The following is a 25,589-nucleotide window of genomic DNA, read 5'->3' on the forward strand; positions in this document are numbered from 1 at the left end:
ATGTAGTCCCGATCTCTAACAAAGAAGCTCATATATGGTGCAGAGTCTTTATATCTCTATGGCTAACGACATACTCCTGCTCCCATCATCATCATTGCAGGTATGGTTGGGATACCCGTCACCCCCTCCCAACACAATCCCCAAGAATGGGAAGACGGAAACGGTTCTGAACTTTTGGAAGGCGGGAGGGAGTTACCCTCCCGGACGTATTTATTAAAATATGAAACAAAATTAAAACATTAAAATAACAGTTTCATATCATGTACAATTTCATTTACACATTACGATGTTTCTTGGCTAACCTTAACACATCTCTAATACAAAGGTTCTCCTAGCCGATTCTAAAACATCCTGTAAATGCATTTCTCAAAATTCAAATTGTACATCCTAACATTACGGGCCAACGGCAAGGTCGTAACCGGTGTCAGATCCCTAATACCAGAACTCCCCCCTCACTTGTGAGGGGCGAGCGCACAGAGGACTGTACCTCTGTGCCAACTTCCAATTTCCCTTGTCTTAACGGGGGCCCCCTGTTTACTCGACGCCATCTTAGTGGTCGTCCAAGGACTCGTGTGAGGTGTCTAGAAGGTAGCGTAGACCCCCCTCCCACCCCACACTGCTTACCACATCTGCCGTCGCAGATGTCCTGGCCCCGGGAAATTCCCAGGAGGGGCCCGTAGCCCCTCCTCCCCAGGGAGGGGCCTATGACCGCCTTCCCTTTTGGCGGCCTCATCCTTAGAGGGGTCCGCCTCCCCGTTTGAGGGGCCAATGGCCGCCTCCCCCCGGGCGCTCCCATCCATAATGGGTGACGCCCCACCTCTAGGGATCTTCTAATTACTGCTCACCGATCATGACCTTACCGCCCGACCAAAATAAATACGACATTTTTAACTAAAGAGGATAAAAAAGGCAATTATACTGAGCAGTTCAAAGTATAACTTCTACTAAGCACTACATTTAACTCTGCTGCAACTACTTTGCCGAAATACATGCTGAAAGAGCAACCACTTTATTACATACCAAAATTACCAACTTTATTCACAACAACCTGTAAAAGAAACAGTATCATGTCACTCGACTTTATTCAACACAAATCGCTGTCATCAGGGGCTGGTGGGTGGGTCAAAATTGGCTCTTCGTTCCGTCTCGAGCTCACGTGCAATGGGGAGGTGCAGCTTCAGAGCACAGGAACAAGAGGATGCTTCCTTGGCTTGTTGCTCCTTTTATCCTTCTTCGGGCGGGCGTGGACCCTCCTCCAATCCGCCTATGGGGCGTGGCCATCGGTGTAGCTGTCTAGGACAGCCCTTCTCGGGCGGGAAAAGGCGCATCCCGGCTACGCCGCTTCGGGCATACCAGCCGAGACTCGCCTCCCGCCCAAAATGGCTTCCCGGGGGGATCGGGGTACTCCACCATACGTTCGGGGGGACCGAACGGTCGCCCCTTTCCATATGGTTGGGATACCCGTCACCCCCTCCCAACACAATCCCCAAGAATGGGAAGACGGAAACGGTTCTGAACTTTTGGAAGGCAGGAGGGAGTTACCCTCCCGGCCGTATTTATTAAAATATGAAACAAAATTAAAACATTAAAATAACAGTTTCATATCATGTACAATTTCATTTACACATTACGATGTTTCTTGGCTAACCTTAACATATCTCTAATACAAAGGTTCTCCTAGCCGATTCTAAAACATCCTGTAAATGCATTTCTCAAAATTCAAATTGTACATCCTAACATTACGGGCCAACTGCAAGGTCGTAACCGGTGTCAGATCCCTAATACCAGAACTCCCCCCTCACTTGTGAGGGGCGGGTGCACAGAGGACTGTACCTCTGTGCCAACTTCCAATTTCCCTTGTCTTAACGGGAGCCCCCTGTTTACTCGATGCCATCTTAGTGGTCGTCCGAGGACTCGTGTGAGGTGTCTAGAAGGTAGCGTAGACCCCCCTCCCACCCCACACTGCTTACCACATCTGCCGTCACAGATGTCCTGGCCCCGGGAAATTCCCAGGAGGGGCCCGTAGCCCCTCCTCCCCAGGGAGGGGCCTATGACCGCCTTCCATTTCGGCGGCCCCATCCTTAGAGGGGTCCGCCTCCCCGTTTGAGGGGCCAATGGCCGCCTCCCCCCGGGCGCTCCCATCCATAATGGGTGACGCCCCACCTCTAGGGATCTTCCAATTACTGCTCACCGATCATGACCTTACCGCCACAGGCCGGATAGTTGACCGGCTATCCGGACCCCCCACAAAAACTCCTACTTAAAGGTCATGGCTGCACAAACTCTTTAACCAAGCTACGAAGTCTCCTATGAGTAAAGCATTCCCCTCCCGGGACAAATGGACCCCATCCTCCAGATACATATGGTCCCCCCTGATACATCCATGAGGAATAGAATGCAATGTACCTGTACGAAACAACCTACCAAGTTTGTTATTTACTTTCTTCACTGACTGATTTAAAGCTGACACAGAAATAGCCCCCCGCCACACCTTCCGCGGAATCATGTGTGACCATGCAATCGTGCACCTCGGAACCCTTCTCGCCAACCAACTCACTGTGGATAGTATTAATTCGAGAAGTACTCGTCGACCAGTGGTCACCAAATCATTGCCCCCAAGATGCACTATGATTACAGATGGCGGTGACCTTGTCCGCCCTAACAAACCCTCCATAAAATTTTGAAACTGGTCAATACAGAGCCCGCCCCTTCCGTAGAAGGTCACCCTGTACCCGTATTCCCCAGCCATGTGAATCATGTCACCTGCTTTGAATACGTCTGCGGCACGCCTCACGTATGAGTGGCCGACGACCCACACCACTCTTCCCGCAGCCGGTGATCTTTGACCGCTGGTCCCCAGGTGTCGGGTCAACTGCACAGTCCGCCCCGCAAAGTCTGCTCGCGAAACTGAAAATCAAACAGAAAACAAGAAGCGTGAGTGCATGACATTGGCTTCACAACATGTGCAACCGCACATACCTCTTATAACAATTCGAGGACCAACGCCCCAACTGTTTCACTTTATCCACACTCAACCCCCTGGCTGTAGCCTCTGTAGCAGCACCTATCTGGAATGAGTGGGTCCCAAAATCGCTCGGGTTCAAGCCCGCTGCCGCGATTGCCATTGTTAACACCCACTGAAACTGAAACCTGGTCAGTGGGGTGGTGTCGGTATGTCTCAGCAAGCTCCCCCCCCATGATGCCACCCTTTGCGCTAAGTACTCCTCTACGCATTTCACTGGGCACATGTGGGACCCTAGCATGCGCTGAACAACCACACTGTCTCCGATCGCTCCCTGATCAGTTTTGGACTTGGCTATAGTGACTACCATCGTGTCACCTTTAATCTGGATGTGTTCTCGACACAGACCTCCCCCCATATCCTGCTTGTTCCTTGCTACCAGTTCGCTTATCCGCATAGCCCCATGGAATGCTAATGCAAAGGCGGCCCGGAACAGCACTGTCTCTGACTGAGATGAACAAGTCGCAGGGAGTACGGACATTAACTGGGACAACCTTGCTAACCCTATCGGGCGCCTCTCGTTCTCTCTACGACCCTCTAGGCGTTGCCACCCACGCAGCGCCTTCTTTACTAGAAAGGATGCTGTGGGGTCCTGAATGCCATGAGCCTGCGCCATGAATGCAATGGCGGCTCGGTGTCTATTGGCTGTTGCCACTGATCGACCTGCCTGATGCAATGATACTAGAAATTTCAGGACATACTCTTCCTGTCCCCAATGCTCCCCCCTAGCTGGACCCAAAAATGCCCAATAGGAACGGAACGCCCCTTCATATGCCTTCCTTGTCCTGGGGGCTAGACTCTCTCCCACGAGGTTTTGTAATCCGGGGCACCGAGAGACCAGAGAACTTCGGGAAATGGTGCCGCCACCAAGTCGGCAGAGGGCAGATGGCCCCGGAAGGCCTGCATGTGGGAACGAGAGAGTGCATCAGCCGCCTGGTTCAGTACCCCAGGCACATGTTTTGCTCTAAAGTGGACGTTCAATTTCATACATAGCAGGACAATTTCTTTCATCAATCTCAAGATCAATTTGCAGCGTGCTGCCTGATTATTGACACATTCTACCACGGTCATATTATCCGACCAGAACACCACAGTGTGATCACGAAACCCCTCCGGCCATGTCTTCAAGGCCACTAGAATATGGAACAGTTCAAGAAACCCAATGTTACCTGTGAGCCCACTCTCGTGCCACCATGCCGGCCATGTTTGTGCTGACCAATGATTACCAAAGATGGCGCCAAAACCCACACTCCCTGCCGAGTCGGTCCACAAACCCAGCTCCTCGGAGGAAACCGCTGGTTTGTTCCACAGGGCACGACCGTTGAAATCCGCCAGGAATGCCAACCATATGCGCATTTCCTGGCGAACCTCTGCCGAGAGTCTTGTGCGGTGATGCCCTTCCTTAAGGCCAACCATGGCTTGAGCAATAGAGCGAGAAAAGGGGCGAGCCATTGGTATCACTCTAAGGGCAAAATTAAGCTGACCCACAGCCTGCTGCAACTGATGCAATGTTACTTTCGTCTCACCAATACATGTCTCGAGCGAGGCCTTAAATTTCAATACCTTCTCCTTAGAAAAACGGAAGCACCCCTCTTCAGAATCAAGCTCAATTCCTAGAAACTCAAGTGAAGTAGACGGCCCCACTGTTTTGCCTGGTGCCAGTGGCACGCCAAACACTCTCATGAGATCACAAAATTTACTCAAAGCCTGCGCACATTCCGTGTCCCCGGCTGCCCCCAGAAACAGAAAATCATCAAGGTAATGCATAACCTGCGTAAAGCCTGTGGCTCTGGCGAACGCCCAATGTAAAAAACTACTGAATTTTTCAAAATACGCACAAGAGATGGAGCAACCCATTGGCATACCTTTATCCATGTAATAGCGTCCCTGGAACACAAAACCTAACAGACGCTGATCCTGTGGGTGTACCGGGAGCAACCGGAACGCTGACTCGATATCAGATTTTGCCATCAGCGCTCCGGGCCCCAGGCGATTCAACATGGCGACAGCCTCATCAAAGGAAGCATACCGCACCGAACAAACTCCCGGGTCAATTGCATCATTCACGGAAAGACCCTTAGGAGCGGACAAATTATGTATTAACCGAAACTCACCTGGGTCCTTCTTAGGGACTACACCCAACGGTGAACAAACAAAATTATGAACAGGCGGGTTCGCTTATGGACCCGCAACCCGACCTCGGGCCACCTCCTTTGCAATCTTTGCCTGTACTACAACCGTATTCTGTTGAACAGACAGTTGGTTTTTACACAGTGCTTCCCCCCGAAAATCCCCCGCCGGGATGCGGAAACCACATGAGAAACCGTCCCTCAACACCCCAGCGGAGACATGATCAGGGTATTCGTTCAGCCAGGGGATCATTGCCATGATGTCGATAGGAGTAGGTAGCAGCACCCCTCGGCCGTCATTAGACCTGTTTGGCGCCGCCTCTGCCCCCTGAATCGCCATTCTTGGCTCGGCATGTACTTTCGGGGTGTGAAGATTGTCCGCACCCTGCACACTCATGCCTGAACTTGCACGTCCCCTGTGGTCTAGTGCACTTGCCCCTGTTGAAGCTCCAACAGACCCCTTTCTTGCCAGAGTTCCCATTACTCTTTGTGTGCTGATCACTACCGGCGCCCGCTCGAAAGGGCACCGACGGGGAATGGCGGGAAGGCTCTGCCCCATTCCCGCCAAACGTAGACGGCTTTGCCGAGTTTGACCTAACCTGTTTCTGCCAGGAAATGGAGTCGAAACAATCCCACGTCAGGGATGAGTCGTGCTCCTTGGCCTTACGAAATTTGTTATCATAACCCAACCATTGATCACCATCGTACGATTCATAAAACTCCATTATTCGTGTCTGGTAACAAGCTAATTCAGTCAATACCTCGGGCCTACGTTCCCCCATGATTGCAGTGAACATCCAAAAAGCCCTGGCCCAATTAGCGATTGTCTCATCAACTCTGAAACCAGCCATCTTTGCTCGCCATACACTTGGATGCAACAATTCCTTCTGATTTTTAACGTGTTCTATTTCATAATGATCAGTCAACAGCGAAAATATGTTCACATATTTATCCGCCCATATCATTTCCTTTGTGGCCAACGGGATATGTTGGACCACCTTTTCCCTCCTTGAGGGTAACGACCCCTCCCCAGCCATTGGCAACGGCTTCTTACCCGAATCAGCTGAAGTCGCTGCTGCCGCTGTTCCAACGCTCGAAGACGGTTGTTCCGCGGGAACCTGAGGGGGAACAAAAGGACAAGGTGCCTTCGCCGCATCTCGCGATTGCCGCAACTGCTTCATTATTAATTTGGCCTCTTCGGCCGTATCCCCTGGAGCTATGGCACCCTCATTATTCTTGCCCAACCACGCCGCCAACTGGGCGGCCAACTCGGGTGGCATATCCCCCTCGTTCACAGGTGTGACTACGACAGGGATCGGCTGTCCTGCATCCGGAATCGGAACTGGGGCCTCTACTGGCCTGACCGGGCTCGCCAGAGGAGACTCGGGAACCGGAGCCCCACCCCCTGCCGCCCTGTTCCTGGCCCTTTTACCTCTCCCGGCAGGGACTACCCCTGGCAATGCTGGTCCGATGACTTTCTTAGGCCGGCCCGTACCGTTCATGGCCGCCATCTGCTTCTTCATGTTCGCCATGTCCTTCACCAGCATACGAAGCATTTGGTCGGTGCTAACCTTCTTTCCGACCCTTTTGCCCGGCATTTTCTCACGATAGTCGACCGAAAGGTCCTGGAACCAAAGTTCGAAGCGCTAAAAGAGAGAACACAAAAATTACAAATTTTCAAAATTGGCTCTTCGTTCCGTCTCGAGCTCACGTGCAACGAGGAGGTGCAGCTTCAGAGCACAGGAACAAGAGGATGCTTCCTTGGCTTGTTGCTCCTTTTATCCTTCTTCAGGCGGGCGTGGACCCTCCTCCAATCCGCCTACAGGGCGTGGCCATCGGTGTAGGTGTCTAGGACAGCCCCTCTTGGGCGGGAAAAGGCGCGCCCCGGCTACGCCGCTTCGGGCATACCAGCCGAGACTCGCCTCCCGCCAAAAATGGCTTCCCGGGGGGATCGGGGTACTCCACCATACGTTCGGGGGGACCGAACGGTCGCCCCTTTCCATTCTTCACCCGCTCAGTGCTTTGGGCACCACTAACTCAGTGACCAAAGAGGCCACACATGTAGTAGTGGGCCCCCTTGTTCGGTACTTTGGGAACAAGTCTAAAATGGCGTAAAACACATGCCCTCTGTCTTTTTTACACATGGGGTCACGTGTGTAGTGACGGATGAGCTGAATGGGAGTGGTGTTGGTGTATACCAGCCATGAGGGAGTGTTTGTGTCGATCTGACAACTAGACCTGCAACTAAGAAATTACTACAATGGAAATTTGGGCCTTATCCTGTTGTTGTGTTTTCCTGGTAGCGTAAGAGTGGTGTGTACTAACTTGTTCAGTATTAATTTACCATCTCCTTCGGGGCTTTTTAATGTTGGGAGAGGGGCCATGCGGCTCCGGGACACTGCAGGAGCTGGCCGTGGGGCGCGGCAGTCTCTAGAGCCTTCGAGGGCTCTGGGCATAGCGTCATGCACTCTACTTCATACAATACACTAAAAAAGAAGAACAAAGTGATGAGAGATGATGTGTGACGTGTAGCCTAGGTAATCATTAAATGGTTCTGGCAGTGAAGTGCGTACTTTTTTTGGAACAAGCCTTTCGAGGTCTTGCAAAAGCAAGTCATCTTTAATAATTCCTTCTTGCTTTGTGTACATGCCAAAATATCTGATTTACCCATATATTAAAAACTAAAACTTTTTACACCTGTTTTTGATTGGTCGTGAAGGATTATAAGAAAACATATTAGCGAACAATCCCTTTCCTTCCGCAGATTTTGAAAAAAATTTGATTGGCTGTTGCCTACTCACGCCTATGTTATTCATGCTAATTTTTATTGACTTTCTTTTTTCTATTTGACGTTACGATACAGTCACCATGTATGTAGCCTATTTTGTGACGCATTTTATTGCACACAGCATTTCAAAAACTAGTTGTGGTAGGGTGCTTTTAACTTAAACTGTGTACTCTGCTTATGAGTTTGTTGAGTGTAAATGTATTTAATTTTTTTTTCTATTTTGTATTCTATCATAATTGTGCTGACTTTTCTCCTTTAGCGTGCAGTACTATATTATAATATTTTATAAAATGTATAACTCTTGAAATCATGTTTGAAAGAAAAATGTAAGCATGTAAGCTGCTCTCCGTAACAAAAGCAATGCGGCTCCCGAAGGAAGTGGGGGGGCCGGCTGGGACCGTGGGGGCCTTGGGGCTCCTCCCATGTCCCCAACGCTATATTTGAGCCCCGGGGTATGGGGTCCTTGGGGATTATAAAAAAGTAGTGAAAAAGGCTATTTTTTATGGTATATTTACCGTGCGAAGATCTGAAGTCGTCCCATAAGCGTACTGAAGGAAGGAAAAGAAAAATATTTTTCAGATGTTTATGAAGTGTATGGGTTTAGATGTTGGGTGGCTCTAAAAAGAGCCCTTGTTTTTATTGGGAGATTTTAGTACCTACAAGTAAGTACCAATGCAGAATCTAAAGTTCAAGGGGAAGACTTTGTTTCCCTCATCTGTAAAATGTACACCGTATCTTCTATAGATGTCATCCATATTGAAACGCAGACTGTTGTGTTTCCTAGCTTTTTCAATCTGTGGACAATAGTGGTTGGATCAGCTCCATTTCTGCCTTTGGCATATATTAGAATAGACAAAGGCAGTTTTGGGGAAAGTGTCATCAATTGTCCAAAGGTGTCCTTCATAAGCATTTCCAGAACTACCCCTGTCAAAGTGCCTAGGTCATTGCCACCACAGTGCACAATTATGAGGTCAGGGTGTTGGAGATGTAAAAAGGATTTCACCAATGGCATCAATTGGTGCCACTTTAATCCTCTCTGTCTAATCCATTTAATGTCTACATTTGCTAAACCTAGGTCTTTGTGAATTCCTTTCTGTTCTACATACCTTTGGCTCCAGAAAATATAGCTGTGTCCAACAATACACACTGTAAACATCTTGAAGAGAGGTCTGGATGCACTCAGATGGTCTCTGTAAAATGGCAGTTTGAAAAATAAGATTTTTCTAAAATGGTGGACAACATGCAGTTTTAAAAAAAGAAAAGAAATGATTGACATTCTCCGCAAAACTAGGATGCATGTTTCTGTTTTTTAAAAGCCTGATTTTTATTAGTTAAGAAAAACTGATAGAAAAGAACGTTACATAAGATAAGCTGGTATATTCTCAAGTCAAGCACACTTGCTGTTTTAATCTGCAACAATGCATGATGAACTTTACACCTGTGTGCTCAGTTAGGTGTTCCCTGAAGTGTTTCTATGGTAACTGGCAAAATGTAGAATGGGGAAGGGTTGAATGTTTAGTCAGTTGGAAAGGGTTCAAAAGTTCAAGCAATATAAAAGTGTATTTTGTTTTGATTTAATGTGGGAATAAATGTGATTTTTTATTTATTTGTATATGTGTGTAGATTGAGTGTGTAGATTGACAGGATACGTTTTCCAATTTGCTATAGGACTTCCTATCCCCCTAGGACTGCTTGTTTTTTTTTTACAATGATCCCCAATGTCAAAATCTTTGATGGCCTTTGTTGAGCCTTTGATGGCCCGGGGGACCACCACCTCCCAGGGCCAGCTCCTGCAGTGTTACGGGGTGCCTATCCCCGGGACTTTGCTGTTTGCTATGGTAGGGTGAGAGCTCTCTTTCGAGTAGGAAAGCAGATTGCTTTTCACCAGAGAGAGCAGCAGCAGATAAAATCATTTGGTAAGTTAGTTTGTTTAGTGAGTCACCTTTGTGCAATAAAGTGCAGTACATTGTAGAGTAGTTATTAGTGTTGCTTCTTTAGAATTAGGCTTGTGTTCTAAATCTACAATTTTGCAGTCAGTATACATACACTGCTGCATATACTTTTGGCAGATTTATAAGCCCCTTTTGAGTTTTTGTTGTTGTATTCTTCTGTGTCTCCTCATATTCCTTCTATCTCCTCATTTTCCCGCCTCTCTGTTCATACTTAATCTTTCTCTTCATACTCCCTGATCTGTCATCTTACTCTTCCCTCTCTCCCTTCATATACTTTGGGGCAGATTTACAAGCCCCTTTTACGTCTTTGTTGTTCTATTGTGTCACTTTTTGGATGTAATGTTGGCAAAATTAATGTAGTAAATTGCATATATATTTGCAAAATGAGTCAGGGTTGTTCACTGAAATGTAGTAATTATATACATGTAATGTAAACAGTCACTTAACCGTTTTATAGTAGTAACTGTGTTTTGGTAAAATGCATGGTCTCATATGTTTTTGTCTAATATCACACTGCATCTGTGTACAATATGGAATTATATTTGTCCCTTTTTCCATATTTTCTACCCTCTCTTTTCATACTTCCCCCTCTCTCCTCTTACTACTTTCTCTCTCCTGGTACTACCCTTTTTTTCTTAGATTCTCCTCAGTCCTTATACTGCACTTCTTTTTGTTTATATGTTCCTGTCTCTCGTCATATTCCAGCTGTCTCCTCATTTTCTTACCTCTCTCTTCATATTTCATTTTTCTGTTCATACTCTCTGTTCTCTCCTCTTTCTCCTTTCTCTCTCTCTCTATATACTCTGGGCATATTTACAAGACCCTTGTCTATTTTGGTTGTTTTATTGTGTCACTTTTTTTGATGTAACGTTGGCAAAAATAATGTTGTAAATTGCATATGTATTTGCAAAATGAGTCAGTGTTGTTCACTGAAATGTAGTAGATATATACATGGAATGTGTATAGTTACTTAAACGTTTTACATTTGTAAATGTGCTTTGGTATAATGCATGGTCTCATATTTTTTTGTCTAATATCACACTGTGCGTCTGTGTACATTAAGGAATTATATTTGCCCCTTTTTCCATATTGTCTAACATCTCATTTCATACTTCCCCCTCTCTACACTTACTCCTTCCTCTCTCTTGTACTACCCTCTTTTTCTTATAATCTCCTCTGTTCTCCTATTGTCCTTCTTTGTGTTTATATTTCCCTGTGTATCCTCATATTCCAGCTGACTTCTCATTTTCTCCCTTCTCTGTTTATACTTCATTTTTCTGTTCATACTCTCTGTTCTTTCCTCTTTCTCCTGTCTCTCTCTCTGTATACACTCTCGGGAGATGTACAAGCCCCTTGTGCGCTTTTGTTTTTTTATTGTGTCTCTTTTTTTGATGTAATGTTGGGAAAAATAATGTTGTTAATTGCATATGTATCTTCAAAATGAGTCAGGGTTGTTCACTGAAATGCAGTAATTATATACATGTAATGTATACAGTTACTTAACCGTTTTACAGTAGTAAATGTGTTTTTTAGTAAAAATGCATGGTCTCATATTTTTTGTCTAATATCACACTGTGCATCTCTGTACATTTAGGAATTATATTCTCCCCTTTTTAAATGTTTTATGGTAGTAAATGTGTTTTGGTATAATGCATGGTGTTATATTTTTTTGTTTAATATCACATTGTGCGTCTGGTTACATTACGGAATTATACTTGTCCCTTTTTCCATAATTTCTACCCTCTCTTGTTATACTCCCCTCTCTCTCCTCTTACTCCTTCCTCTTTTTCTTATATTGTCCTCTGTCCTCATATTGCCCTTCTTTGTCTTTATATTTCCCCGTCTCTCCTCTTATTCCTTCTGTCTCCTAATTTTCTTCCCTCTCTCTTCATATTTCATTTTTTTCTCGATACTCCCTGTTCTGTCCTCTTTCTCCTTTCTCTCCCTCTGTATACACTCTATGCATATTTACAAGCCCCTTGTGTGTCTTTGTTGTTTTATTGTGTCAGTTTTCTTTATGTAATGTTGGAAGAAATAATGTAGTAAAGTCCATATATATTTGGAAAATGAGTCAGGGTTTTTCACTAAAATGTAGTAATTATATACATGGAGTATGTATAGTCACTTAAATGTTTTTCAGTAGTAAATAGTAAAATGCATGGAATCATATTTTTTTGCCTAACATTACGCTGTGCATGTGTGTACATTAAGTAATTATATTCGCCCCTTTTTAAACGTTTTACAGTAGTAAATGTGTTTTGGTAAAATGCATGGTCTTATATTTTTTTGTCTAATATCACACTGTGCATCTGTGTACATTAAGGAATTATATTTGCCTCTTTTTCTATATTTTCTACACTCTCTTGTCATACTCTCTCCTCTCTTGTCTTATTCCTTCCTCTCTCATTATACTCTCTTCTTTTTCTTAAATTACTCTTTTTATACTTTTTTTTTCCTTCATACTTGCTCCTCTTTTTGCGTATTTCTCCTACTCTTTATATTCCCTCTTGTCTCTATATTCACCACTGTCCTCATAGTTCTTACTGTCTCCTCATAGTACTCCCTCTCTCCTTATACAATCAGTCTTCCCTTATATTTGTCTTTTTTCCACATTTTTGTCTGTCTCTCTTTATATTCCTACCTCTTTCTTCATATATATTCTTCTCTTCTTATATTCTCTCTTTCTTCTTATTCTCGCTATTCTTTGCATATATTCCCTATTCTTTTCTCATACTTTTCTTTTTCTTCTCATACTCCCCTCTATATGCTCACACTTCTCTCTTTTCTTATACTCCATGCTCTCTACTGATATTGCCCTCTTTTCTTATTGTCACATTCCTCTCCTCATTCTCTCCCCTGTCCTTATACTACCCCTTTTTTCATATTCTCCTCTGTCTTCCCTTTGTCCTATACTCCTTTTCTCTGTGTTCATATTTTCCTGTATCTCTTTCTATTCCTTTTCTATTTTCATTTTCTGTCCTCTCTGTTTATACTTTTTCTTTCTGTTCATAATGCTTTCTCTCTTCTCTTACTCCTCCTTGACTCCTTGCATACACTATACAGCACTTTACTCATATTCTCCTTCTTTTCATACTGACCTCTATCTTTATATTTGTTTCTCTTGTCATACTTCTGCCTCTTTCCTCATACATTTTTCACGCTTCATAATCCCCAATCTGTGTATACTCCTTCTTTTCTCCTCATACTGTATCCTCTGTTCTTGTACACCCCTTTTTTCCTTATGCTCCACTTTTCCTCACATTCTCCGAGCTCTCTTCTGGCACTGTCTCCTCTCTCCTCATACACACCTTCCTTTCCTAGTATTTCTTTTTTGTGCTTATACTTGCACCTCTTTCCACATATTCCTTGTATTTCTTTATAGTCTTTCTCTCTCTTCTTATAGTGCCCCCTCTCTCCTCTCACTCTCTTTCTTTCTTCTTATACTCTTTCTTCTCGCCTCATATATCCACCTTTCTCTTCATACTCTCCCTTACCTATTCATACTTTACAGTTTGTTCTTACTCCCTTTATCCCCCTATATTGCAGTGTCTGTTTATCCTCCCCCTTTTCCTCATATTTGCCCTTGTTTCATACTCCTTCTTCTCTTGTTGTAAGTCTTCTATTTCATAGACCAACCTTTGTCCTCATAATCTTCTCTCTCTTCTTATAAGTAATATAGTAGAATATTTCACATATATATTTTTGTAATGTTATATATATATTTTATAATAGATTCTATTTATCAACAATGAAAAAAATTCATCATGCCTACAAAAGCTCAAAAGAGGAAAGAAAGAAAGAAAGGTGTTTATTTAAAGAAAAGTCATCCACAAGACTTACATGAAGAACAATGTGTTAACAAAAAGAAAAAACGTCCTGGTAAGAGAACAAAGACTTTTCTGAGGAAAATATTAAACACTAAGAGTAATGTGCACAAAGAGAAAAATACTATTAGTGTATCCGCAATGAAAAAGAAAAAGAAGAATAAAGAGAGCAATTATGGAAAATCAACTTCTGAAAAAACAGTGTATAGTAAAACGAGGAAAAACCTATTTCTGGAAATTAGGAAAAAACTGTTTTATAATAGAGTTGTGTCAAATTTGGTTAAGTAAGTTAAGAAATGTAAAAAAAAAACAGCATTTTATAAGAAGAAGAAACGTATAGAAAATGTAGTTGAGAAAACTTTGGAATTGAAAAAGAAATGATTTGTTTTAGTAATCAATAGAATTCGATCACTAGATAAGCCAATCCATTTAATGAAGGCCAACAGTAAGTGGAGAAGAGTAATTTACAGAAGTAATTTTTCTGAGTTTTTTTTGGGAGAATAGAAACATAGGGGTCGATTAGGATCGCGGACGGAAACGTGCTCCGTCCGCCGAGGAAGGTGGCAAGATACTCCGGACCTGCCGGCGGAAAAACCGCATTAGCGATTAGGATCAAATGTGACCGAAACGCCGACCGCGGCGGACGGAGCACAACAATCCCCGTCCGCGGCGGTCGAAGTACACCTGAGTCCGCGGCATGCGGACGGAACCTACAAAACACCGACCGCCGCGTACGCACATGACCAGGAGAACAACAACCTCCCCCGCGATACCTGCATACTTTCCGTGTCCGCAATTAGGATAACTCCGCAAGTACCCCGGTAGCCACGGCGATCCACGTCCGCGGCGGTAGCAATGCTATGAGAAACGGTGCACCACAGCGGAAGTCCAACATCCCTACAGTCAAACCAATGGCATACATACCGACAGAATCCATCACCAAAACACAGCAAAATGGACGACCACCCACCTGACACATCTAAACCAAACACAAGACACAATTACCCACCCCCAAGAACTGCATAGACCACACCTGACAACACACCCACCTATCACCTGACTGCCAATCAACATTCACACAGGGCCAACACACAGACTATAAATTAACTCCCACCCATTGCCGAAATCCTCTGCATCACAGCATAGCTGCCAGCAGGAGACAACACTTGGCCAACAGCAAACAATTAAATTCATACACATAACCCACACCCAAACACACCCTGCACACAAACACCCACCACACCATACCCAAACACCACACACCAGCACCTCCGAAATCCACACAAACACACACCCCGAGCACCAATGCACCCAAGAAGAATCCAAAATTCACCGACACCGAGCTCAGGGTAATGGTGGATAAGATCATTCGTGTGGAACCCCACATCTTTGGATCCCTCGTGCAGCAGACGAGCATAGCTCGGAAGAACAGCCTGTGGGACCGGATCGTCACCAGGGTCAATGCCTCCGGGACCGTCCCGAGGACCAAGCCTGACATCCAGAGGCGGTGGCACGACCTTAAGACTCGGGTGAAGTCCATTAGAGCCAGGAACTTCCTCTGGGCCAACCACACAGGCGGTGGAACCCCCCCGGAGCCCCTACCATACACCGAGTGGGAGGAGAAGGTTCTGGCCATCCTGCACCCTGAGACCCTCGATGGACTTCCTGATGGAGAAGAGGCTGGTAAGTACCAACCAAGCACCACAAACACAACAACACGGTGTGCCTCACACAACTCTGAAGACACATCCCGCATACCCCAGCCTTGCATGCAGTCCACATACTCACCAACCTCTAAAGCACTCCTACAGGCCCCCATGTCCATAGAGAGGGTGCTGGTGGTGGGTGGGGTGTGTGAGGGGACGGAACTACAACTCCCAACAGGCCCCCATGTCCATAGAGAGGGTGGTGGTGGTGGGTGGGGTGTGTGAGGGGTCACTAGTCCTACTTCCAACAGGCCCCCATGTCCATAGAGAGGGTGGTGGTGGCTGGGTGGGGTGTGTGAGGGGTCACTAGTCCTACTTCCAACAGGCCCCCATGTCCATAGAGAGGGTGGTGGTGGCTGGGTGGGGTGTGTGAGGGGTCACTAGTCCTACTTCCAACAGGCCCCCATGTCCATAGAGAGGGTGGTGGTGGCTGGGTGGGGTGTGTGAGGGGTCACTAGTCCTACTTCCAACAGGCCCCCATGTCCATAGAGAGGGTGGTGGTGGCTGGATGGGGTGTGTGAGGGGACGGAACTACAACTCCCAACAGGCCCCCATGTCCATAGAGAGGGTGGTGGTGGTGGGTGGGGTGTGTGAGGGGTCACTAGTCCTACTTCCAACAGGACCGCATGTCCATAGAGAGAGTGGTGGTGGCTGGGTGGGGTGTGTGAGGGGACGGAACTACAACTCCCAACAGGCCCCCATGTCCATAGAGAGGGTGGTGGTGGGTGGGGTGTGTGAGGGGTCACTAGTCCTACTTCCAACAGGCCCCCATGTCCATAGAGAGGGTGGTGGTGGTGGTGGGTGGGGTGTGTGCCATTGCCGACTGAATGTCAAACATAAATAAATGTACACGTATAGGCAACATGACTCATCCTCACATTATTGTTTTGCAGGGGATCCTAATCTGACTGCTCCAATTGACACCAGGCCTCCAGCATCCCCACACTCTGACCATTCAGGGGACGATTGTCCAGCTACCTCTGGGGCAGAGGATGGTGCCGGATCAAGCAGCCAGCCAGGGACCTCTGGCACGCAGGTCACACCTGCACCTACAACAACAACGGGCTCTGGCATCACGACAACACCGGCTACTGTGACCTGCACAGCTGCCTCCAGCACCACCTCCACCACCACTACTACCACCACTTCTGCCCCTGCCACCCTGCCCAACCCACCGGCCAACGCTGGGGCAGCGCCATTCCAGCCACGCAGGGAGACAGTGAGGCAAACCACCAATGCAAGGGCAGATCCTGCAGGCAGGAGCACGGCGGAAAGAAGGCCTGATGACACTACACTGAATGCTGTGCAACAGTGTCTTGAAGCACTAGTCCGGGTGGAGGCGGGCTATGCACGTAGCCAGGCACATGCAGACCGGGCCCACCAGGACTTTGTGGACAACACCGCGATGTTGGGGGCCATCGAGAGGCGGCTTGGCCAACTCGTGGACATTTTCAGCACCAGGGCATCCGCCAACACCACCCACCCCACCCCCCCCCTCAAACAACGGCACCGGCCACAACACCGCCACCGCCACCTGCGCCCCTGGCGGCGGATGTGGTACCGGATCAGCCTGCGCCCCCAGCTGACTCCGTCCCGACACAAAGACGGAGGGGCCGTCCGAGGCAGAAAGTGGGCGAGAGCAGTGTCGGAGCTCATGCCACACGCTCCAAGAGGAGCCGACATTGACTCATTGGAGTACCTGAGCCTCCGATCCATCCTGGCAACTATCCGGTCCCACCTGCCACAGGCCTGCTGCACTAGGCACACACCACCCTATGTGGTGTCTGCACGGACATCTCATCTTCCATTACCTTGGACTGTCACTCCCCCACCCCTTCACTCCTTTGTAAATATGCACCTACACCTATGCACAATCTGTAAATAAATACCACTTACTCACTCAATGATGTGTTGCCTCCATGTTTATTCACATGATTGCATCAGAAACAGACATAACCAGGTTCAGGGATCCAACAGGTACAGAATCATGCCGCAAGGGAGTGACCTAGGGAAACATAGATATCGCAAACAGACGTTAGGAAACAGCATCACACTCATCCCAACTCACTGCAGTGCAACTTACAACAAACCACACACATCACTACACGAATGGATGACACTACACACATCATGGAGAAGTGCATGTACTCATAAATGAAGACACACACACACATGCATACATCACATAACAAAACACATAGATGATGCACAACACAATGACACAAGGGCAGCAAACCTACACAGGGCATACACAAGCAGCACAAGAGGGGCACACTCACAATCAAGGGAAGTAGCGTTCAATGAGCTGGCGCCTCTGGTCCACACCTTCCTCCTCACCACTATCCTCATCAGTCGACATGGGTGGGTCGGGAGGGCGAGGAACTTGCAGTTCATCTGGGTCCAAGATCAGTTCAATGTTATTTCGCACAGCCAGGTTGTGGAGCATGCAGCAGGCTATCACAATCTTGCATACTTTGCCTGGTGCGTAAGGCAGGGCCCCTCCAGTCTTATCCAGGCACCGAAACCTAGACTTAAGCAGGCCAATTGTTCGTTCCACCACTCGACGTGTCCTACCATGGGCATCGTTGTATCGCATTTCTCCTGCTGTGGTGGGATTGCGAATTGGACTTAGAAGCCAAGGCCTGTTTGGGTAAGCCGAGTCGCCTGTGTATGTGGAAATTAGAGAGAGAGAGAAACATCACTACCTGAACATGTGGCCACACCAAGCCACCCAGATATCACTCCAGTCACCACAGCATACTCACCAACAAGCCAGGCTGTGCCGGACGCAGATTTGCCATCAGTTGGGGGACAATGCTGCTCCGCATGATGTGGGCGTCATGTGCAGAGCCTGGAAATCTTGCACACACATGTGAGATAATGTTGTCGGCCTGGCACACCACCTGCACGTTAAGGGAGTGGAAGTGCTTCCGATTCCGAAACACCTGCTCACGTGCCCGTGGCGGAATGATCGCAATATGCGTGCCATCAATTGAACCCACAATGTGTGGAATGCGACCCAGTGCATAAAAGTCTGCTTTGACCGCTGCCAACTCTGCCGCCTGTGGAAAATGTATGTAGTCATTCTTGTACAGCATCATGGCTGTCAGTACATCCCTAAGTACCGTGCTGAACATGGCCTGTGACATTCCCCCGGCATGTCCTATAGTGTACTGTAATGTGCCTGTTGCAAAGAAATGGAGTGCCGCCATCACCTTTTGGGTGGGTGAAATTGAGCCTGGATAAGTTCTCCGCGGCTGCAGGTGAGGAGACAACTTGTTCACAAGCTCCAGCAATCGACGTCGATCAAGCCGGAATTTCCGGATCACCTCCTCGTCCACCATATCCTCCAGCACAGTGTATGGGCGATGGACATTTTGAGCCCTCCTGTGTGGGAGTAAATGGAATGGTAGTCAATTCACATACAACGCATGTCTGTGCAACTCACTCACATGTCACCGCACTCTATCCAACATGTAATAGGCAGTGTACAATTTGCATATGTGTGACACCTCTGATTGTCACAACAACATTGATTGACGTAGCAATGTGCACCCACCAGCTACATGATGTGTTGCAACATGTCCAATGCACTCTGTCTCACCTCAATATCACTGCCAACAAGACATGTGACATGACCCAAACGTGACGGTCATTAGTGGCACACCGATGGGCATGGTATGGAAAAACATGGGATAGAGCATGAAGTGTGGAGTCACGCAATCACGCACACAACCCTCATCATGCAGCTGCAGACAATTAAACAAGGTGCATCGTCAGCTGACATGCACTCATTGACGCCGCCATGGTGGTGCACTGCTTCCGCTGTTGATGTCTGGCCATACGCGGCCCGCGTTCAACATTCCCATTGTCTGCACGTGCACAGACCGTCACGCTCACACACCGGCAAGTGCACGTGCTAGACACCGGGACGGATGCATCATTTGCAACAGAGTTGTAACAGTGGCGCCACCATGGCGGGGCACGTATTCGGCGGGGGAGGTGGAGGCCAAAACATCCATAAGCTGATGTCCATGCACATGGCAGTTCATGACCCCCCTTACAGTGACATTGCATCAGCCAGCCTACAACGGCCGGCCCAGCTCTACCCACTACCGCCGTGCCAGGCCCAGCCCATGACCGCCGTTCCGGCCATGCCAACTACCGCCGCTTCAGGCCCCCTCCACTACCGCCGTGCCAGGCCCAGCCCATGACCGCTGTTCCGGCCATGCCAACTACCGCCGCTTCAGGCCCCCTCCACTACCGCCGTGCCAGGCCCAGCCCATGACTGCCATTCCGGCCGTGCCAACTACCGCCGCTTCAGGCCCCCTCCACTACCGCCGTGCCAGGCCCAGCCCATGACCGCCGTTCCGGCCATGCCAACTACCGCCGCTTCAGGCCCCCTCCACTACCGCCGTGCCAGGCCCAGCCCATGACCGCCGTTCCGGCCATGCCAACTACCGCCGCTTCAGGCCCCCTCCACTACCGCCGTGCCACGCCCAGCCCATGACCGCCGTTCCTGCCGTGCCAACTACCGCCGCTTCTGGCCCCCTCCACTACCCCCGTGCCAGGCCCATCCCATGACCGCCGTTCCGGCCATGCCAACTACCGCCGCTTCAGGCCCCCTCCACTACCGCCGTGCCCTGGCGGCCCTGGCACGGCGGTCATGGGCTGGGCCTGGCACGGCGGTAGTGGAGGGGGCCTGAAGCGGCGGTAGTTGGCATGGCCGGAACGGCGGTCATGGGCTGGGCCTGGCACGGCGGTAGTGGGTAGAGCTGGGCCGGCCGGTGTAGGCTGGCTGATGCAATGTCACTGTAAGGGGGGTCATGAACTGCCATGTGCATGGACATCAGCTTATGGATGTTTTGGCCTCCACCTCCCCCGCCGAATACGTGCCCCGCCATGGTGGCGCCACTGTTACAACTTTGTTGCAAATGATGCATCCGTCCCGATGTCTAGCACGTGCACTTGCCGGTGTGTGAGCGTGACGGTCTGTGCACGTGCAGCCAATGGGAGGTGTGGACATGGGCCACGGTTGGCCAATTGCAAGTACTGTATGCTGTTCACCGCAACACCAGGGCCAATCATTGGCCCAATTCCAAACACGCTCTCACGGCGGACCAATGGCTGGCGCCGTATGCCACTGACATGGCCACAGGGCCCTATATATGTGTGATGTGCAAAAGCATACTTTCTACGATGACCACCGACTGCTGCCTGTGACCATCACCTCCACCTGCTGCTGCGGAGCTGACCACCGACTGCTGCCTGTGACCATCACCTCCACCTGCTGCTGCGGAGCTGACCACCGACTGCTGCCTGTGACCATCACCTCCACCTGCTGCTGCGGAGCTGACCACCGACTGCTGCCTGTGACCATCACCTCCACCTGCTGCTGCGGAGCTGACCGCCGACTGCTGCCTGTGACCATCACCTCCACCTGCTGTTGCGGAGCTGACCACCGACTGCCGCTCTAGTGCCATACTCCGTGACCTTGCCATGTCGGGAGTCAAAGAGGTCCGGTCTCGTCCCTTCACCGCCGCGGAGCTGGATATCCTCGTGGACGCTGTGCTACGCAACTACGGACGCCTGTACGGCGCACCCGGACAGGCGGTAAGTGCTGTGGGGGATGAGTTGTAGTGCATGAGGTGTCATATGGCACCTGGGCTCTGGAAACTTGGCGGTGTGATGTGTGAACAACTAAAGAATCGATATGTGCATGGCTGCTGAGAGTAATGCGTTGCTCCTATCTGTGTGACTGGCCAACTGTCCCCTGACTTCCACCCTTTTGTCTCCCATCATGGTAGGTGAAGCTGCACCTTCGCAAGGACGTGTGGAGGAGCATTGCACGTGAAGTACGAGCAGCGGGGGTGTCCAATAGACGACATACACACTGCCACAAACGCTGGGACGACATTTCCAGACTGAGCAAGAATGTAGCGGAAGTGACACTAGGGATGATTCCAAGGACGGCACGTCTGGCCTGACGCTCAATGACCCCTCTCATGCACCGTATCATAGCTGTGACGCATCCTGACCTGTCCGAGCGGTTGCGTGTGGATGAACAGCAACGTGGCGGTAAGCATACTGTCAGTGTATGTTGCTTGTGAGTGCAATGCATGTATGGTTGCCCACACACATTAGGGTCTTCCGTCGATCGTGAGTCTCTTTCCAATGGCATGTTGGTGACATTGCCACAGTTAAATTTTCACTTGCAGATGCAGCATGTTGAGACGCCACCTGCTAAGCTGTTCAGTTGTCATGCACATGCTGTAGTGCTCCGTCACCCCTTGGCAACACTTGTGTGCTGATGTAGTTCCTCATGCCCAGTGTGCATGCTGTACATGTATTACGGCCAACGCCACAGAATTCCTGTGAGGATGACTGCTTGGGGTGGGCCGTGTGCAGGTTGGGGGATCGATGGACATTGTCATCAGTGGCTTTAGGGATTCCGCAGCAGTACTGTACGTGTGTGTGCCCATTACTTACACCCATTTCCTGTGCATTTCAGCTTTGGCAGAGGGCACTCAGCCACAGACGGCGGAGATGACAGAAGGCAATGCATCCGGATCAGACGTCGCGCACACGCAGACTGACACCGAAGGGGCCAGCGCCGGAGAGGGGGACAGGACCGTCCCGGAGGACTCGCATGTGGAGACAACATCGTCATCATCTTCCGACAGTGTTGGTGAGTCAGCACTGTTGTCACAGACTGGGAGTGGGCAACCAACACCTTCGGTCGGGACACAGCACACAGGGCCCACCCTGCCGCCAACTGCACCATGTACTGTTCGTGCACGCAGGAGTAGGGGGAGCAGAGTGGCGTTCGGTGTCGGCACCGCTGCCCCAGCCTCGGTGAGCCAAAATGCACTTTGTGCAGAGGCTGTTGATCTGCTGCGACAGCTGTGTGTGGGGCAGACCAATATGATTAATGCTTTCCAAGACCACGATAGGAAGTTGGGGCAGGTGGTGGCATTCATGGAAGGTATGCATGGTGACCTGGCTGGTGTACACGAGACACTGCAGTCATTGTCTATCAGTGTGTCGTCTGCCATTGCACAGTCGCATGGACTGGGTGGTACTTCTGTTCCACCATCTACGACTCTGGATGTGTCAGGGGGGAGTGAATTTTCTGACCTGGACTCTAATACAGGTTATTGCACTAGAAGCAGCGTCAGCCAGCACGTCAAGGCACGGAGGCCTCAGACCCCATCCCCTAGGTCAGGTAAATCTGTTCACAAGGACAACGTCAGATATAGTGGAGTACACACACGTGAAGCAAAAGAGGGGTTGGGTGTAATGGCTACACATGCTGCACAGCCATCCCACACACAAGGTACTACCAGGCCAAGACTCACTCCCGCTTCCATTGACACTACCCTGTACGAGGACAGTGAGAAGATGAATACATCTCTTGAGGGCTCGCATACTCCCAGTGCCAGGGACACTAGGAAGGAAGGAGCCACTTCCAAGGGCAGGGGAACGAGGAAGGAAGTAGGCACTCCCAAGGGCAGGGAGACTACGAAGGAAGGTGCCACTCCCAAGGGCAGGGAAAGCAGGAAGGATGTAGGCACTCCCAAGGGCAGGGAGACTACGAAGGAAGGTGCCACTCCCAAGGGCAGGGAAAGCTGGAAGGATGTAGGCACTCCCAAGGGCAGGGAGACTACGAAGGAAGGTGCCACTCCCAAGGGCAGGGAAAGCAGGAAGGATGTAGGCATCCCAAGGGCAGGGAGACTACGAAGGAAGGTGCCACTCCCAAGGGCAGGGAAAGCAGGAAGGATGTAGGCACTCTCAAGGGCAGGGAGACTACGAAGGAAGGTGCCACTCCCAAGGGCAGGGAAAGCAGGAAGGATGTAGGCACTCCCAAGGGCAGGGAGACTACGAAGGAAGGAGCCACTCCCAAGGGCAGGGACAAGGACAGTTACAAGACAAACGCACCTAAGAGGAGCACAGGCAGTCCCAGGGGCAGGGACACACACGGGCAGAAGGGGTGTCCTGGGGATATGAACACCACAGACGACAAGTCTGCTGCCTGGAAGAGGGCACCATCCAGGGAACAGGGCAAGTCCGCAGACTACAGAACTCCTACGGAAATGGAATATCCAAGGCCCAAGGACTCGCCCATGAACAGTGGCGCTGTCAGGGACAGGCATACGTCACCCATTGTTGCACTGAGACAGCTGTTTTCTGGAAAACGGAATACAGAAGACTCCGCAGTGGAGTCACCCCTTACCTCCACTCCCATCATGGCCCGTCAGGGATGGATGCAGGTGGACCCTGTAGTGGCATCCCCCATGACACATGTTGCAGAGGCCACAAGGCAGCCACACAGCAAACGACAAGCAGGCTCCAGCACGTCCCCAGAGACCATTCCCCCCCCAGCACATGCACCTCCCATGGTGGGTGAAATTGCTTCTCAGTCCGGTCGACTTGTGAGTCCTGTCCTGTCCAGGGTGCAGGCACATGTCCAAAAGAAGCGTAGACACACAGCATTGACACATGCCCAATCCGATGTCGGCCAATTGCAACTATCCCCCGCTCCCAGAGCCACCCTGCCTCCTGGACCATACAGCCCTGTGACTCATCATTTCAGTCGTCACAGTGGCGCTGGTGCAGTTGACTCGCATGTGTCTGTTAGTGGCAGGGTATCAGTCGAGACATATCCTGTATCAGGTGCTGGCAGTGTATCTGGGTCTATGGGCCATGTGTCAGTCACTCGGGCTGTGGCTGTGTCTCACACTCCTGTATCAGGTGCTGGCAGTGTATCTGGGTCTATGGGCCATGTGTCAGTCACTCGGTCTGTGGCTGTGTCTCACACTCCTGTATCAGGTGCTGCCAGTGTATCTGGGTCTATGGGCCATGTGTCAGTCACTCGGTCTGTGGCTGTGTCTCACACTCCTGTATCAGGTGCTGGCAGTGTATCTGGGTCTATGGGCCATGTGTCAGTCACTCGGGCTGTGGTTGTGTCTCACACTCCTGTATCAGGTGCTGGCAGTGTATCTGGGTCTATGGGCCATGTGTCAGTCACTCGGTCTGTGGCTGTGTGTCACACTCATGTATCAGGTGCTGGCAGTGTATCTGGGTCTGTGGCTCACGTGTCAGTCACTACATCTGTGGCTGTGTGTCACACACCGGTTTCTGGTGCTGTCAGTGTGTCCGATGCGGGTACTTCACGCAACCCACCTGATAGTGTGCTGTAAGTTGCTGTAGTGTGCCCTCTGATGTCCTGCCTCTGATGTACCTGCTCTGGTGTCCACACTGCCCTGTTGCTGCCCTGTTGCTGTTCTGATACTGATGTCCTGCCTCTGATGTACCTGCTCTGGTGTCCACACTGCCCTGTTGCTGCCCTGTTGCTGTTCTGATACTGATGTACTGCCTCTGATGTACCTGTTCTGGTGTCCACACTGCCCTGTTGCTATCCTCATACTGATGTACTGCATCTGATGTACCTGCTCTGGTGTCCACACTGCCCTGTTGCTGCCCTGTTGTTGTTCTGATACTGATGTACTGCCTCTGATGTACCTGCTCTGGTGTCCACACTGCCCTGTTGCTATCCTCATACTGATGTACTGCATCTGATGTACCTGCTCTGGTGTCCACACTGCCCTGTTGCTATCCTCATACTGATGTACTGCATCTGATGTACCTGCTCTGGTGTCCACACTGCCCTGTTGCTGCCCTGTTGCTGTTCTGATACTGATGCACTGCCTCTGATGTACCTGCTCTGGTGTCCACACTGCCCTGTTGCTATCCTCATACTGATGTACTGCATCTGATGTACCTGCTCTGGTGTCCACACTGCCCTGTTGCTATCCTCATACTGATGTACTGCATCTGCTGTACCTGCTCTGGTGTCCACACTGCCCTGTTGCTGCCCTGTTGCTGTTCTGATACTGATGTACTGCCTCTGATATACCTGCTCTGGTGTCCACACTGCCCTGTTGCTGCCCTGTTGCTGTTCTCATACTGATGTACTGCCTCTGATGTACCTGCTCTGGTGTCCACACTGCCCTGTTGCTATCCTCATACTGATGTACTGCATCTGATGTACCTGCTCTGGTGTCCACACTGCCCTGTTGCTGCCCTGTTGCTGTTCTGATACTGATGTACTGCCTCTGATGTACCTGCTCTGGTGTCCACACTGCCCTGTTGCTATCCTCATACTGAT

The sequence above is a fragment of the Lissotriton vulgaris genome, chromosome 5 (genome assembly GCF_964263255.1).
Source record: "Lissotriton vulgaris chromosome 5, aLisVul1.2, whole genome shotgun sequence".
Classification (NCBI taxonomy): Eukaryota; Metazoa; Chordata; class Amphibia; order Caudata; family Salamandridae; genus Lissotriton; species Lissotriton vulgaris.